This window comes from Pelobates fuscus, chromosome 3 (assembly GCF_036172605.1).
Source record: "Pelobates fuscus isolate aPelFus1 chromosome 3, aPelFus1.pri, whole genome shotgun sequence".
Lineage (NCBI taxonomy): Eukaryota > Metazoa > Chordata > Amphibia > Anura > Pelobatidae > Pelobates > Pelobates fuscus.
The window spans coordinates 145,443,223-145,459,069 of NC_086319.1; positions in this window are offsets into that span (position 1 = coordinate 145,443,223).

Sequence of the window (15,847 nt, forward strand, 5' to 3'; positions counted from 1 at the left end):
TCACCGCTCACACAGGGCCATAGTCATAAGGAAGGAGGCTGGCAAATAGGCTTCTCCACAATCCAGGGAAGCAGGGCAATTTTCCATTTAAAGGGCCAGTTACAAATAGCGATTTGTAACACATCTCCCCTTTTGGAGGGAGACTAACCAGGCACCTGACCTTAGGTCAGTGCCTAAGTTAGTCTCGCAGCCCACCCACAAATAAACATTGGCAGAGAAGCCCCCCCACAATAAATAGTACTGGCCTGTAGGTCCCAGGTTGTAGGGTAAAAATGCAGCACCCGCTGCCTTCCTGGTGCAGCTGGGCAAATAGCTGGTGGTACTTGGGGGGCAGAGGCCAGCGGCACTCTGCCCTGGTGCCAGCGCTTCTGCTGGGGGAATTGGGGCATAGTCCTGCCCGGTGGCAAAGGGAACGTGGGGGTCAGTGGGGGTTAACATCTCCACTGTTAACCCTGGGCCCAAGTTAGGAGTTAGCTGGGGAGGGGGGGATTGGCTTACCTCCTCCTGATACTCCTGCGGCCGTTGGGAAGGGAGGTCGATGCTCTCCGCTCCCTGTGGAACATGCTGCGGCTGGGGAGAGAGACCGGTTGACTCCTCTCCCTGGAAGGCACACTGCGGCTGGGGAGGGAGGTCGATGCTCTCCCCTCCCTGTAGCTGGGTCTGCCGCTGGGGATCTGGGCCGCCTGCCCAGCATCCCTGTAGGGCCGGTAGAGAGACTGCGGTCCCATCTCCACCTGCCTGCTGGGGGCCCTCCCAGGACCATTCTATGAAGCCTGCTGCCTCGGGTACCCCTGGTTGTGGTTGGGGAAGGAGACCGGTTGTCTCTTCCCTCTGTACGGTGCACTGCCACTGGGGAGGGAGGTCGCTGCTCTCCTCTCCCTGTAACTCAGGCTGCCGCTGGGGAGGGAGGTCGCTGCTCTCCGCTCCCGGTAACTCACCCAGGGTTTGGGGATCCGGGCCGACTGCCCAGCATCCCTGTAGGGCCGGTAGAGAGACTGCGGTCCCATCTCCACGTGCCATCAGAGGTTCCTCCCAGTATACCTCTACGATATCCTTCCAGCTGAAGGGCTCTCGACTTGGCTCTGCTGCTGTGCTCTCCTGGGGGACCTCTGGATGCTGTTGGGAAAGGGGACTGATTGTCTCTTCCCGGGACCCATTGATGATGTACTGGTACTTCCACTCCAGGTCACATTCCTGGGTGACTAGGTACCGCAGGTCTGCCCCCAGGTCAATAGCTCTAGGGAGACCCAGCTTGTCTTCCCGGTCATCATACAGGTCCCAGAAGCGTGAATCTGTAGCCCTTCCAAAGCCATCATTGTCCATATTCTCCCAGAATAGATCAGGGCCATCGTAATCCCCACACTCCAGGAATTCATACTCAGCCATCTCTGGAACAAGCTGAGTCGCGTTCCACTGTAGCGCCTGGTATGCGTTATCGAGCCACAGTTCGTTATATACTAGATCCTCTAGTTTAGCTACCCACACTGGAAGGGGTTGTTTGCCCAAGAGGGGCATCCGCTCTGCCATTCAAGCCTGGATTTGCTGCCCTCTGCTGATACTACGATCTCCTCGCCAACGTTGAACTTCCTGTAGGGCTTCTTCCCACAGCTCAACTCTGGCCTCATGTCTGTACCCACACATCTCCTCTTCTGAGACTGCCCCAGGATAGGAAGCCATGCAATCTGTCAAGGAACCTCTCCTCCATTTCGGCTGCTGTGCACGGACTGGCTGGCTCCATGCTGCTCTAGGTAGGGACGCTGCGCAGTGGCTAGCGTTGCCCTCAATACTCTCATACGATACCAGTGCTGTTGGGGTGCTGCTCCTTGCGCTAGGACGCCATCCCACCGCTTGCCACCAAATGTTACGGTTGCCTCCAGGCTGACTGGAGTTGGACCGTAGAAAGGATGCTCCTAGCGCTCACCAAAGGACCATCAGCACCGTAGCCACCATAAGCACTGCAGACTCCACGAACCACCGCTGCTGGGCTGGTATCTCGCCGTCTGCTCTGCACCCTGGACCTACGACCAGGCTCCAGGTTCCAGTAGGTGAACCTCTTCCTTCTGTAGAGCGAAGCAGGATCAGGAACAAGAGCTCTTACAAGAGCTCAGTAGCTAAGGGAGTATGAAGAGCATAGCAATCCCTGTAGTGATTATAGCTGTCCCCTACAAACATGAGTCAAGGCTGCAAGTTAGAGGGTCAGACGAGGTCTGAGGTGCTGGCACACCCAGCCTGGTTTTTATTACGGTTGTGCACATACAGGACACACCCAGGGGGAGGCATAAAATAACCAATCAAGTAACAGTACAACACACACATCCCCTCCCCTCAGATAAGCAGTTAACATAATTATTACATACAGTAAAAATACAGTTTCCACACATACTCTGTAACTTTAAAACCATACATCACATTCACATAAAAATACATATCCACAATCAATCAGGGGAACAACATATTAAAAAATGGCATGAATCAGACCAGGGGTTCAAAAGTTAGTAAAAGTATATTTTGGTCCCTGGCTGTCAGCATAGCAATCTGGCTCAAGCAGGTTTTACAGGGCCCTCTATCCTGGAGACAATGGGAAAAGTAATCCAATTATCCAGGGATAGAGGCAGACTCCATTAACCACATGGTTGCAAAAAGACATAAAACACTTTAACCCCTTAAGGACACATGACATGTGTGACATGTCATGATTCCATTTTATTCCAGAAGTTTGGTCCTTAAGGGGTTAAAATACAGAAAGTCACCTTTTACACATAACACACAGACATTTCACATATCCCCAGATAGCTGGGATCTGAGCGCACAAAACTACCTAATAGCGCGCAGATCCTATTGCCATGGAGCTAAAGTCTTTCCCATAGTCTTTCATTATATGAATAGGCTCCATGGCCTAGCTATCTGGGGTATCACCGCTCACACAGGGCCATAGTCATAAGGAAGGAGGCTGGCAAATAGGCTTCTCCACAATCCAGGGAAGCAGGGCAATTTTCCATTTAAAGGGCCAGTTACAAATAGCGATTTGTAACACTTAGTATTAGTACATTTTGCCCCTACTCGCTATACCGCGAGTAAGGGCATGTCTAGTAAACAGTGAGCAGCCTGTGACTGCTCACTGTTTAAAAAATAAAATAAAAAATAGTGCCCCCCGCCCCCACCCCTGAGCGGCAGGTGGGGGCCCTAAAGTAAAATGATGGGGGGAGGCCTATTGTCCTTCCCCCCTGGCCCCCACCGTGTGCGCTAGAGATGTGGTGTGTGTGATGGAGATGTACCGTGTCTGTGTATGCTGGGATTAGAATTCCTATGTCCAGCACACTGTGTGCATCAGTGTTAATTTTGTTGACTAACCATTTTAGTCAAATGTTATTCAACTACAATTTTTGAGATTCGGTCAACTAAAACAACTCAGATGACTAAAATAGAACTAAAACTAATCTGCAAAAAAAAGTAAAAAATAAAAAAAAAAGTAAAAAAGTAAAAAAAAAAACGAAATTGAAATTTGCCTCAAACATTAATACAGATGGGTAAGACTAGTGATGTCGCGAACACGAAATTTTCGGTTCGCGAACGGCGAACGGGAACTTCCGCAAACGTTCGCGAACCGGCAACACAGAGCAGAATAGGGACTGTTCCCCCTACATAGGGTCACTTGGCAGATATGGATTGACACCTGTCCTCAGAGCCCCTGATACACACTGACACAGAGCAGAATAGGGACTGTTCCCCCTACATACGGTCACTTGGCAGATATGGATTGACACCTGTCCTCAGAGACCTAATTGTGTAATAATGGTAATACTATTACCTATTATATAATATTGGCAGGGGCAAGGAAATTCCCTCTAAATAGATGGGTATTGTGACGAAATGCCTTTCGTCACTGAGTTTATTGGTGACAAGCTGCCCTTTACCCATGGCTGTTGGAGGAGCCTGATTGCCAGCATCTTACCTGTTGACTATGGTCCCTGGGAGATTTGGCCCTTCAGGTGCAACATTTGGGCATATTGTATTTTATGCTGGCCCTTTAAGCACAGTGAATGGTATTTTATTGTACTGCTGCTGGCCCTTTAAGAACTGCCTGGGGACATATTGAGACTTTGGGTAACCATACCCTTTAAGACTATGGCCCCTGAAAACGTATGGACTTTTATTCGGTGTGTATGGCCCTTTAAGAACCGTCTGGGAGCATCTTGTAACTTTGGTGAACAATGCTCCTTTAAGACTATGTCCCCAGACCTGTAAAATAACTTGTTCCTGGCTTTCCCTCTTGGGTTAGTAAATGGGGCTTACTGAACCAAGTACCACACAGGCGGACCACCCAGAAGTTAAAGTGTGCAGGCAATTTACCTCCCAGGCTGTGAGGTTACTGCAGTTTAATTGCCGACCGCTGGGTGGCCGCCATTCGACAGTCGAACACGTGGCGGTGGCCATCTTTGTTCATTCAAACGCGGTCAGCGGTGTATGCTAAAGATTCTGTGGAACTAAAATCGGATGCGCAAATACACAAACACCACTGACCCTTACCTTCTTCCCTACTGAACTTGCAGCTCCAGAGACTAAGTCCCGTTCGAAGATGGGACTTAGTCGTTTTTTTGCATGAAAATGACCGACCGCACAGCCCAAATCTATGGAACTGTTTTGGGCAGGAAATTGTGCTTGCGGTCGGTCATAAAGGACTTCCACCTAACTTTTGATCCACTGGATGGATTTGTCTGATTTTTGGAAGGGTTTATGTTTAAAGTGTGCATATGTCTTTTTATAACTTTACGGTTTTAACCCCTTAAGGACCAAACTTCTGGAATAAAAGGGAATCATGACGTGTCAGACACGTCATGTGTCCTTAAGGGGTTAAAGTTATAGCACATGTATAAAACCTGTAGTTTTCCTGCCTGTAATAATTATGTTAACTGGTTATCTGAGGGGAGGGAACATGTGGGTTGCAACCGTTATGCTATTGCCTATTTTACCCCTCCCCTGTAGACGTCTTATATGTGTAAGATGGAAATAAAAGCAGACTGGGTGTGCTAGCACCTCAGATCATCTTGTACCTTCATGAAGTTTTGGCTCATGTTTGGGGGATTGGAGAACTACACTATAATTACTATACTCCCCAGGGTATAATCGCTGAGCTCTGCTAAGAGCTTGTTCCTGTTCCAGCTCTCTGGATTTCGGAGAGGTCCACCTACTGGAAGCTGGACCCTGGTCTTGGGTCCAGAGTGGGTGGAGTCGGCGAGACCCCAACCAAGCTGCGGCGGTTCGTGGGGTCTGCAGTGGTTATGGTGTCAGGCAGAGTGCTTGGAGACCTCGGAAAGCACTAGGAGCATCCGTCAGCGGAGGGTACCCGGTCGTGGTGCCAGCGGTTCCGTTACAGGTATAGGCAGAGAGTATGGAGAACGGAGTGATAAAGTTTCAATAAGGTGATATAAAGTTAAATGTATCACAGACACACATTATCTGAAGGTAGAGTCCAGGTTCAGTTGGGGGACCCCCTCTCCCAGCCCAAAAAATGGGGTGATAAAGGCGGGTATCCCTCCCAAAACCCTGAAATCAAAGAAGCCACCAGGTTGTACAGAGTGCAGGGGGTAACCCTAGTAGAAAATTATGAAACAAGAAAAAAGGTTCTAATTCACCAGCACAGATACCCGAATCGGTATTGTGCCAGGAAAAAGATGTACAACCCTAATAACATGTACTTATGATTAAAATATGTATCATAATTTATTAAATAAAGCTAAAAACCTTAGTCTCCCATCCACTAGGTACTAGGTGTAGTAGGTCAAAAAAAAAGTCTATGTCAAAAAGGCTAAAGGTAATAATCAGGGATAGTAGGTAGCCTGCTCTGAATAAGAGTTCTAGCAGAAACTGACCATAGGTATCCAGCAGGCATAAACACACTCCTTTCTACACTACACAGCTAGAAATCATCTGTAGCTTCTCTTGATCAAATTACATACTGCCAGCTAAGTGCTACCTGAGTACTGTCCCTATTACCTCAGCATAGCATACAGCTAATGCCTACAAACACAATAGTCCTATGGAGTGACTAAAAAAATCAGGTAATAAGTAAAGTGCTAACCCCCACACCCCAAGTGCATAGTTAAAATAAAAAAGGATCTGTCAGACCTTCAGGCATTCGCTAACCGTGGACTTCCGGGTTCTCGGAGCGCGGCCACTCCCCCTCCTATGACGTGGTCGTTCCCAGGGTTCATAGAGAGACCGCGTCAACACCACAGTGCTGGATCAACTCGAAAGCTCCCGCGAACTTCAAACTGAATATTTACTTCTACTGTGTATCGGACCCGGACTGTTTAATCGTTTACCCTCCTTCTCCTCTCCTACGACCTCGGACTGTTTTTGGATATTCTCTTGCCTGCTGCAACCCCGATTCTCTGTGGAATCTCTATCACCAATTTGGATTATCGCTCCTTCATAAGTTAAGTAAACCAGATTGGCTCAAGCTTAAAATATAACCATCCTAATTCTAAGTGGTTCGCATTCTGTTCCACATCAACTCCTAACCTTGTTTTCAACACCTACTTATTAATTATCTGCATCCTAATTTGGAACTTCTCGCTGGTTGTGTTAAATTTACTTTATCTAAAACAACTTCAACACCGCTGCTGTTTATAACCTGCCAGGAATTAAAGAGACAGTTCAATTTGATTATCTTTTTTTTATTTAAAGTAATAAACATTATCAAACTCAGAAATCTGCAGTTGTTTCCATCTTATCAACAATTGAGCATTACAGATTGATCCAGCCTAATTAATGGATACAGCAGATCTCACTTCTGAAATCACCAGATTAAACCAAAGAGTGGATACTCTTACTCAAGGCATGCAAGATCTACAGATCACCAATGAAAGAATCCTTACTTATGTAAGGGACTTGCAAACCCATACTCCTCACACAGTTACACACTCGGCTAGTGACCCTGCTGTCTCCAACCCCGAAAAATTCTCTGGAGACAGGTCCCAATACCGAGAGTTCATCAATTCTTGCAAGTTGTTGATTGCATTAAAACCCCGTTCATATCCCACTGAAAGATCTAAAGTCTGTTCTGTTATTTCATTTTTGAGAGGTGAACCCATGGCCTGGGCTCATTCCTTTCTTGAGAATGATGATCCCATATTGGATTCTCTGGATGAATTCTTTGAAGCCATGTCTCTCCTTTACGAAGACCCAAACAAACAAGCGACTGCAGATTTAACCATTAGAACACTGCAGCAAAGAAACCGGCCTGTTGAAGATTACATTGCTGAATTCAAACGATGGGCACCAGAAACTCAGTGGAATGACATAACACTACGTAACCAGTTCCGTATTGGGCTATCTGAAGCTGTCAAAGATGAGCTCTCCAGAACTGAACTACCTACTACACTAAATACACTTATTCAACTGTCAATCAGTATCGACAGAAGACTTAGGGAAAGAAAAGCTGAGAAATCACTCACTAGCTCTCTATGGAAAAAACCCTTCACCTCTTCAAAGGCACCGGAGAAACCTATAACTCCCGCTGAACCTATGGAAATAGGGGTTGTGAGAAGTCCTCTTACTCCAGAAGAGAGAACCAGAAGAAGACAACTGAACCTCTGCATGTACTGTGCTTCGCAAGAACATGTGGTGCCAGACTGTCCCCTATTGAAACGTCCAAGAGGCGGTAAGCATGGTTCTACCACGACTGTAATGAGTGTACTTCCTTCTAAACCAACCCCTCATTTCTCCTCTGTCTCTCTCATATTACAGTGGGACAAAGAAAGAATTACGACTAAGGCCATTATTGATTCCGGTGCTAATGGGGTGTTCCTGGACTCATCCTTTGTTACAAAAAATAAAATTCCTTGTGTTCAAAAACGTAATTCCGTCTCTGTCAGAGTTATTGATGGCTCCTTAATCTCCTCGGGGCCCATTCGCCTTGAAACTGTCCCTTTAAGGACTACTACTAATTATGTCCATTCTGAATTTCTTGTTTTTGATGTCATAAATTCTCCTCTTTATCCAATAATATTAGGGATAGACTGGTTACGGACTCACAACCCACTTATTACATGGGCTCCTTTCTCTCTCACGTTTAACTCTGCATATTGCCAGGGAACATGTCTACAACACATCCCCATTTTGCATGTTACTAGGGAATCCACTATACCTTCCTGCTATTCAGAGTTCGCTGATGTGTTCAGTAAAAAGGAAGCAGAGACACTTCCTCCTCATCGACCCTATGATTGTCCGATTGACCTTGTTCCTGGTGCTCCTATCCCTTTTGGACATATTTATCCTCTCTCTGAATCAGAGCTAAAAACCCTCAAGGAATACCTAGATGAAAACCTCCGTAAGGGGTTCATTAGACCTTCCTGTTCACCAGCCGCTTCCAGCATGTTTTTTGTAAGAAACAAGGACCAGACTATTCGGCCAATCATCGATTACAGGTCTTTAAATAAAATAACTATCAAGAATCGTTACCCTCTTCCCCTGATCAATGAGTTGATTGAAAGATTAAGAACAGCTACCATCTACACTAAACTTGACCTTCGTGGGGCATATAACCTTGTTAGAATCAAGGCCAATGATGAATGGAAAACGGCGTTCAGAACCCGATATGGTCTTTACGAATATCTTGTCATGCCCTTCGGGCTATGTAACGCCCCTGCAACCTTTCAGCATTTCATTAACGATATCTTCCGAGATCTCCTAGACGTTTGTGTCATCATTTACTTAGATGATATTCTCATCTACTCCAACAACCTTGAAGAACACAGAAAACACGTGAGATGGGTATTATCCAGATTAAGAACACACAAATTATACGCAAAACCAGAAAAATGTATATTTGAAGTCAATGAAATCACTTTTTTGGGATATGTTATCTCCCCTCATTCAATAAGTATGGATTCCTCCAAAATAGATTGCATTGTCAACTGGTCTACTCCTACTAATACTAAAGACTTACAACGTTTTCTGGGATTTGCCAACTTCTATAGGAAGTTCATTAAAAATTACTCCAAGGTTGCTCATCCCCTCAACCTGCTCAATAGCAGTAAACGGTCCTTTGCTTGGAACGAAGAGGCTCAAGCAGCCTTTGATGAATTAAAACGGAGATTCACAAGTGCTCCCATTCTTCAACTACCTAATCCTGCTTTTCTCTACGTCATGGAAACGGATGCTTCTGACACAGCTATCGGGGCTGTCCTCTCCCAACACCAAACGCCTCAAGATCCTCTCCATCCAGTAGCTTTTTTTTCACGATCTTTGTCTCCTGCTGAACGAAATTATCCTGTAGGAGAAAAAGAATTATTAAGTATTAAAGCTGCATTCGAAAACTGGCGTCACATACTTGAAGACACACGCACTCCTGTAATTGTTTATACCGACCACAGGAACCTTGAATATCTTCATTCCAACAAAACACTCTCTGCCAGACAAGTACGCTGGAATCTTTTCTTTTCCCGTTTCAATTTTCAAATCATTTACAGACCTGGATCCCGAAACAAAAAGGCCGATGCCCTGTCCAGAATTCACCAAGATCTTCCTGTAACCGAAACTCAACCTCCTAAAATCATAGGTATTATTTCGTCATTAATTGATGATATTAAACATCTTAAAGAAGAAGATCTTGAACTTCCCAAACAAGGCAATCTATCAAAAAAGGACGGGTTGTACTACTTCAAAGACAGGTTATACATTCCTCCCTTGCTTAGGAATAAAATACTCTCCTTGATTCATGATTCCCCTCTGGCTGGTCATCCTGGTACAAGGAAAACACTGGAGCTGTCTAAAAGATATTACTGGTGGCCTCGCCAGGACAGAACCATAGAATCTTATGTCAAAAACTGCCCAACCTGTCTGAGATCAAAATCTGACCATCATCCACCATTCGGTCAATTACTGAGCCTACCTGTTCCAGAAAGACCTTGGCAGTCCATCTCAATGGATTTCTTGGTAGAACTCCCTCCTTCGCAACATCATACCACCATTCTGGTAGTGGTAGACCGTTTCACCAAGATGTCCCATTTTATTCCTTTAAAGAAATTACCCTCTTCATCTGAACTTGCAAAAGTATTCATCAACAACATCGTGAAACTCCATGGTCTTCCTGAAGAAATCATATCAGACAGAGGAACACAGTTCACCTCCAAATTCTGGAGTGAGATGTGTTCCTCCCTCAACATTCAACGTAAATTATCTTCAGCCTATCATCCCCAAACCAACGGACAAACAGAGAGAGTTAATCAATGTGTTGAACAATACTTGCGGTGTTATTGCTCTCATTTACAAGATGATTGGATCACGTGGTTACCAATGGCAGAGTTCTCATACAACAACTCGGTACACACTAGTAGCAAAATGACTCCTTTCTTCTCAAATTTTGGATTCCATCCTTCTTCATTCCCCGATCAAGGACTTCCTTCTTCTAATCCATACGTCTCCAACGATAACTCGTTCATGTCTGCCCTCTTCCTCAGGTTACGTGATAACCTTAAAAATGCATCATCTGCTCAGAAAAAGTTTTTCGATACTGGTAGACGACCTTCCCCTACTTACAAGGTTGGTGATCTAGTATGGCTCTCTTCAAAAAACATTGTCACCAACCGTCCCTCAAAGAAACTGAGTTCACTCTTCCTTGGCCCTTTTCGTATATTGTCGCTTATCAACGAAAACGTGGTTAGATTGAAACTTCCACCTACCATGAAACTACATCCAGTCTTCCATGTGTCATTGCTTAAACCACACCACTCCGACCCTTTCATGAGGGATGTTCTTACCACTCCTGATCCCATTCTGGTACAAGGTGAAGAGGAATACGAGGTCCAGAGGATTCTCGACTCACGAATCCATCGTGGTTCCTTACAATATCTTGTCCGGTGGAAGGGCTACGGAGTTGACGAAGACTCGTGGGTGTCGTCCTCCGCGGTGCATGCTCGTCGACTTATCAATGCGTACCATGCTCGCTACCCATCCAGACCTCGTTGACAGCATCCGGTGGCTGCTTCTTATGAGGGGGGTTCTGTCAGACCTTCAGGCATTCGCTAACCGTGGACTTCCGGGTTCTCGGAGCGCGGCCACTCCCCCTCCTATGACGTGGTCGTTCCCAGGGTTCATAGAGAGACCGCGTCAACACCACAGTGCTGGATCAACTCGAAAGCTCCCGCGAACTTCAAACTGAATATTTACTTCTACTGTGTATCGGACCCGGACTGTTTAATCGTTTACCCTCCTTCTCCTCTCCTACGACCTCGGACTGTTTTTGGATATTCTCTTGCCTGCTGCAACCCCGATTCTCTGTGGAATCTCTATCACCAATTTGGATTATCGCTCCTTCATAAGTTAAGTAAACCAGATTGGCTCAAGCTTAAAATATAACCATCCTAATTCTAAGTGGTTCGCATTCTGTTCCACATCAACTCCTAACCTTGTTTTCAACACCTACTTATTAATTATCTGCATCCTAATTTGGAACTTCTCGCTGGTTGTGTTAAATTTACTTTATCTAAAACAACTTCAACACCGCTGCTGTTTATAACCTGCCAGGAATTAAAGAGACAGTTCAATTTGATTATCTTTTTTTTATTTAAAGTAATAAACATTATCAAACTCAGAAATCTGCAGTTGTTTCCATCTTATCAACAATTGAGCATTACAGGATCAAAGCCCGACGCGCGTTTCAGCGTACCAAGACGCCGTCGTCAGGGGCAAATACGAAATCTACCGGTCTCTCCCCCTCCCTAAAAGTCCAATTCTTAATTGATCATCATTAACAGCTGGTCCCCATAACAGAGACTCACAATCCGTTGGTCCGGACGAGACTCCTCCTACCAACTTAAGCCAATGAGTCCATCGCAGTGCAGCTTACTTCCGCATATCCCACGTGACGATTATGTCATCACGTTACGTTACGTGGGCAATGAGGAGGCGGGTGCCACGTCTGTATACCCCATGTGACTATGACATCGAGCGTTATGTCACGTGGGCGGGAAAGGGGGGGAGGACTCCAACTCCATAGTTACGCCCCCTCACTGACGAACCAAGTGACTAAAGACGTCACTAGGTAGGCGGAGTTAACAGAAAACCCCCGAAAACACACTGCAGCAAGGGGATTAGAAGACTGATCGACCCTATAAAGAAAATCTAAGGGTGATCAGATCCTAGCCCAGGATTGGCTATTTGCTGCCTAGATATTATAACAACTCAGTGTATAGTTATAAAGAACACACACACATGGGACCCACTAGAAAAATGAAGAAGAATAATAATAAACTTACATTTAATTTGGGGATGGGCACACTATAGTACAAAAATGCGCCCCTAGCCCATGATCTAACCATGAAAGGTCAGTATAGAGTCCTGTTATATAGTGAATATCAAAGGCAACCATAGATCCCTCCAGACAGTCAGGTAACTAATGATAACCAATGTGACATCACTGAAGTGTATATAAGAAGATATATATGGTAGATTAGGTCCCTAAATAAACACTTAACAAACCAAAAAGTGAATCATAGCTTCAAAATAAATGTTGAATAATAGTGATTACAATCATAATAAACAAAACCCTTATAACGTTACTGGAAAAAGTGTGTTCATTGGATGAAGGGGGTATATGAGAACCCCTCATTTAGACCTTGTGGTGATAAGGTTTGGAGTTTAAAAATCCAAAAAGCCTCCCTCTGACGGAGTTTAATATCCCACCCTCCTTTTCGTGGGGGCTGAGGGATATGTTCTAATCCCAGGAAGCGTATTCCTGCTGAGGAATGATTATGGCAAAAATGTAGATGTCTTGATATAGGGGTTTCAAGACGTCTCCTCACTGAGTTTACATGTTCCCTAATTCTGAGCTTGAAGGGGCGAAAAGTTTTCCCCACATACATAAGGCCACATGAACAGGTAAGTAAGTAGATAACCCCTGCGGTGCGGCAATTGATGAAAGAGCGCAAATTAAAAGTCTCAGAGTTTGAACTGTTATTACAAACTTTAGAGTTCTTATTAATATAGGGACATGCACTACAGTGACCACATCGGTATGTGCCAATGGGCAAATAATTCTTAAAGGATCCTGGGATTGATAGTGAGGAGAGGTGGCTAGGGACAAGTAAGTCCCTTAGGTTCCTGCCTCTACGTGCTGTAATAGAGGGGTATGCTGTCACTACATCTTTCAGATGTTTATCTGAGGATATGATGGACCAATATTTCTTAAAGATTCCCATCATTTGGGCCCACCCGGCATCGAATGTTCCAATGCATTTTATCAGGTGTCTCTCCTGTTTGGTGGAATTGTCATCGATAAGAGTTTGTCGTTCGGTTGAGAGAGCCCTCACATACGCTCTCTTAAGCACCCTATTGGGATATCCTTTTTCCCTGAATGATAGTCTCAAGGTCCGTGCTTTAGACTTAAAGTCATCTAAAGATGAACAATTCCGTCGTAACCTTGATGTAGAATTATTGAAAATCTTTATTGAACCTGCATTGAATTATTGTACTAACTCCATTTTAATCTCACATAACCTCACATTATGACAGACCCTCCATTTTGTCTACATTACATGACAGAATTTCCTAACAGCATTTAGTATAATGAATAGAGACTGTATTTTCTATAAAGACATGACTAACCCCGGAATTGCTGAATCTCCCGTAATTTGCAACAAAGTATAATCTGAAGGCCATGAGAAAGCTGGCCTAATGAAATGTTCTATTCATAAAAGAACCCTGAACCTGACCACGAGATTGACATCACTAACTACGCAAAATGACGCCCAAGCCCCCCTTTCCACCGAGTAAGCCTCGTGCTGGGAAAGATGGCGCTTGAGCCATCCGTCCACACCCGTGTCCAGAACAATACCACCTCTCGGTGGGAGGACACCTAGCTAACCACTTAGTTTTTGAGCCAATTAATCATATTGATGGGTGGACATTGACATAGCCACTTAACAATTAATACAATTAATGATGTTTATTTACTGATATCTTGATAATCAATGATGATGCAATTTCGCTCTTATAAGGGCCTGCGAGCCCGCTTTTCTTCAGATGCTAATAAATTTTCTCGGAGTTATTTTAACCTGAACTCCGTGTGTCAGTGTGAATTTACTTCTGCGTATACGCAATTTAATCATCCCAGATTTGGACAGGAACAGATAGATATTTAAACATATTTGTTTATTTCTAAATTATACTATATCAATTTGGTGCATCCAACGTGGGGCACCGGGCTATGGCCTCTGGCCGGTGAGCCGTCCTAAGGAAGACGCTGTTGGACGGAGGAATCCGGGGGGAAGGAAAGGAGATTGATCACCTCTGAATACACGGTAGAGACTTCTGCAGAGCCACCGGTATGTTCCAGCCCCTTTGATTGACCCGTCCACGTGTCTGTGACTGCTACCGGGAGGACATCAAAGACAGGTAATATCTTGCCCGGTGTCTTGTTACTCACTTGTTTACCTGCATTTAGTCTATCTGTTGCCTGGGTGTGTTTGTATTGGCCTGTTTTAGCTTAAGTGCCCGGGTAGAGTGTTTGTCTGTGTACCCCTTTTGGGATAAAGGGGGGTGGACCTGTGGTAGTTTGCCTGGGGGTCCTCTTTTGCCTGTTTACCCCTTTTAGGAGCCACGTGGCTGTGGCTGTAGGGAAAAAGGGGGGTGGACCTGTGGAAGTTTTCCTGGGGGTCTTCTTTGCCTGTTTACCTCTTTTAGGAGCCTCGTGGCTGTGACTGTAAGGAAAAAGAGGGTGTTGGATCTGTGGAGGTTGTGTAGACTCATAGCTCCCTGGGGGTCCTTCTGGTGTCACTTTGATAGCCTAGCTAGCCTCATTGTGCACATAACTCTGCTTGCAGAGAGGTGGTACCCTCCAGCTTCGAGCGCTGAGGCTGGTGGAATTCCAATTTTATTTGTGGCCTGCGGATTCAAGCAGGTATTGCTGTCTCCAGCACCACGTAGTAGTGAGACTTACGGGTGGGTCCGTAGGGGTGCTACGGGAGTGAGGATAGAGGTGGCCACACTTAGTGGACTGCTGTAACGAGGGAGGCTATACAGGATTCGGGTCGGAGATGATTGCTGTTTCCTGTGGCCGCTGGTAGTGAGACTTGAGGAAGTCATTCTCCGAGCGGGGACACTACGAGGTTGAGGGAGGTGACTTTGGTCACATGAGTAAAGGAAAGGGATTACTGTTGATTTTATTTGAACTGTGATGCATGCACTGTATTTCAATTGAATTGTTGTGTTTTTTTTGTTTAATTGGGAGTCATTCAAACTCCCGTGTCTGTCTCTACTTTCACTTCACTTTGACTCTTACTCTACTTCCTGTATTATTTACACTATCCACTCCTATTTCTCTTGTGAGAGAAGTGATTGGTCACACACTTCTCACCCCGCTCCAATCCGTGGCTACCACCTTGGGTACACGGATTCATTGACTAGTCTACGTTTTGGGAAGACGCACTTGGGGGGACCCACCCTTCCTAGTGGCAGTCGAGCATTGTAGACGTTCTGTTTCATTTTCCTTTCCCTATATCTGTGACGCCTTTTATAGTGGGATATGGGACAGGAATTGAGTAAGCCCGGTAGGGGCTGGCTCGCGTGTGATTTAGTTGAAGATAGAGAGGGTGAGGAGATGGTTAAAGGTGTTGAAAAGATTGCTAAAGTGTGTAAAATTGCTGTGCCTTCATGTGGTAGATTGCAGCCAGAAAGCTGGCGTAGATTACTGACAGTGAAGAAAGGCAAGCTTACAGATAATGATTTATTGCGTACTGCTGAAGCATGGTACAGAGTAGCGAAGGCTATTCAGCAGGAAGGTTGGGTTGAGGAAGAAATAGATCACAAAGGTGTAAAATTGTATGTATATCATAATAATTGTGTT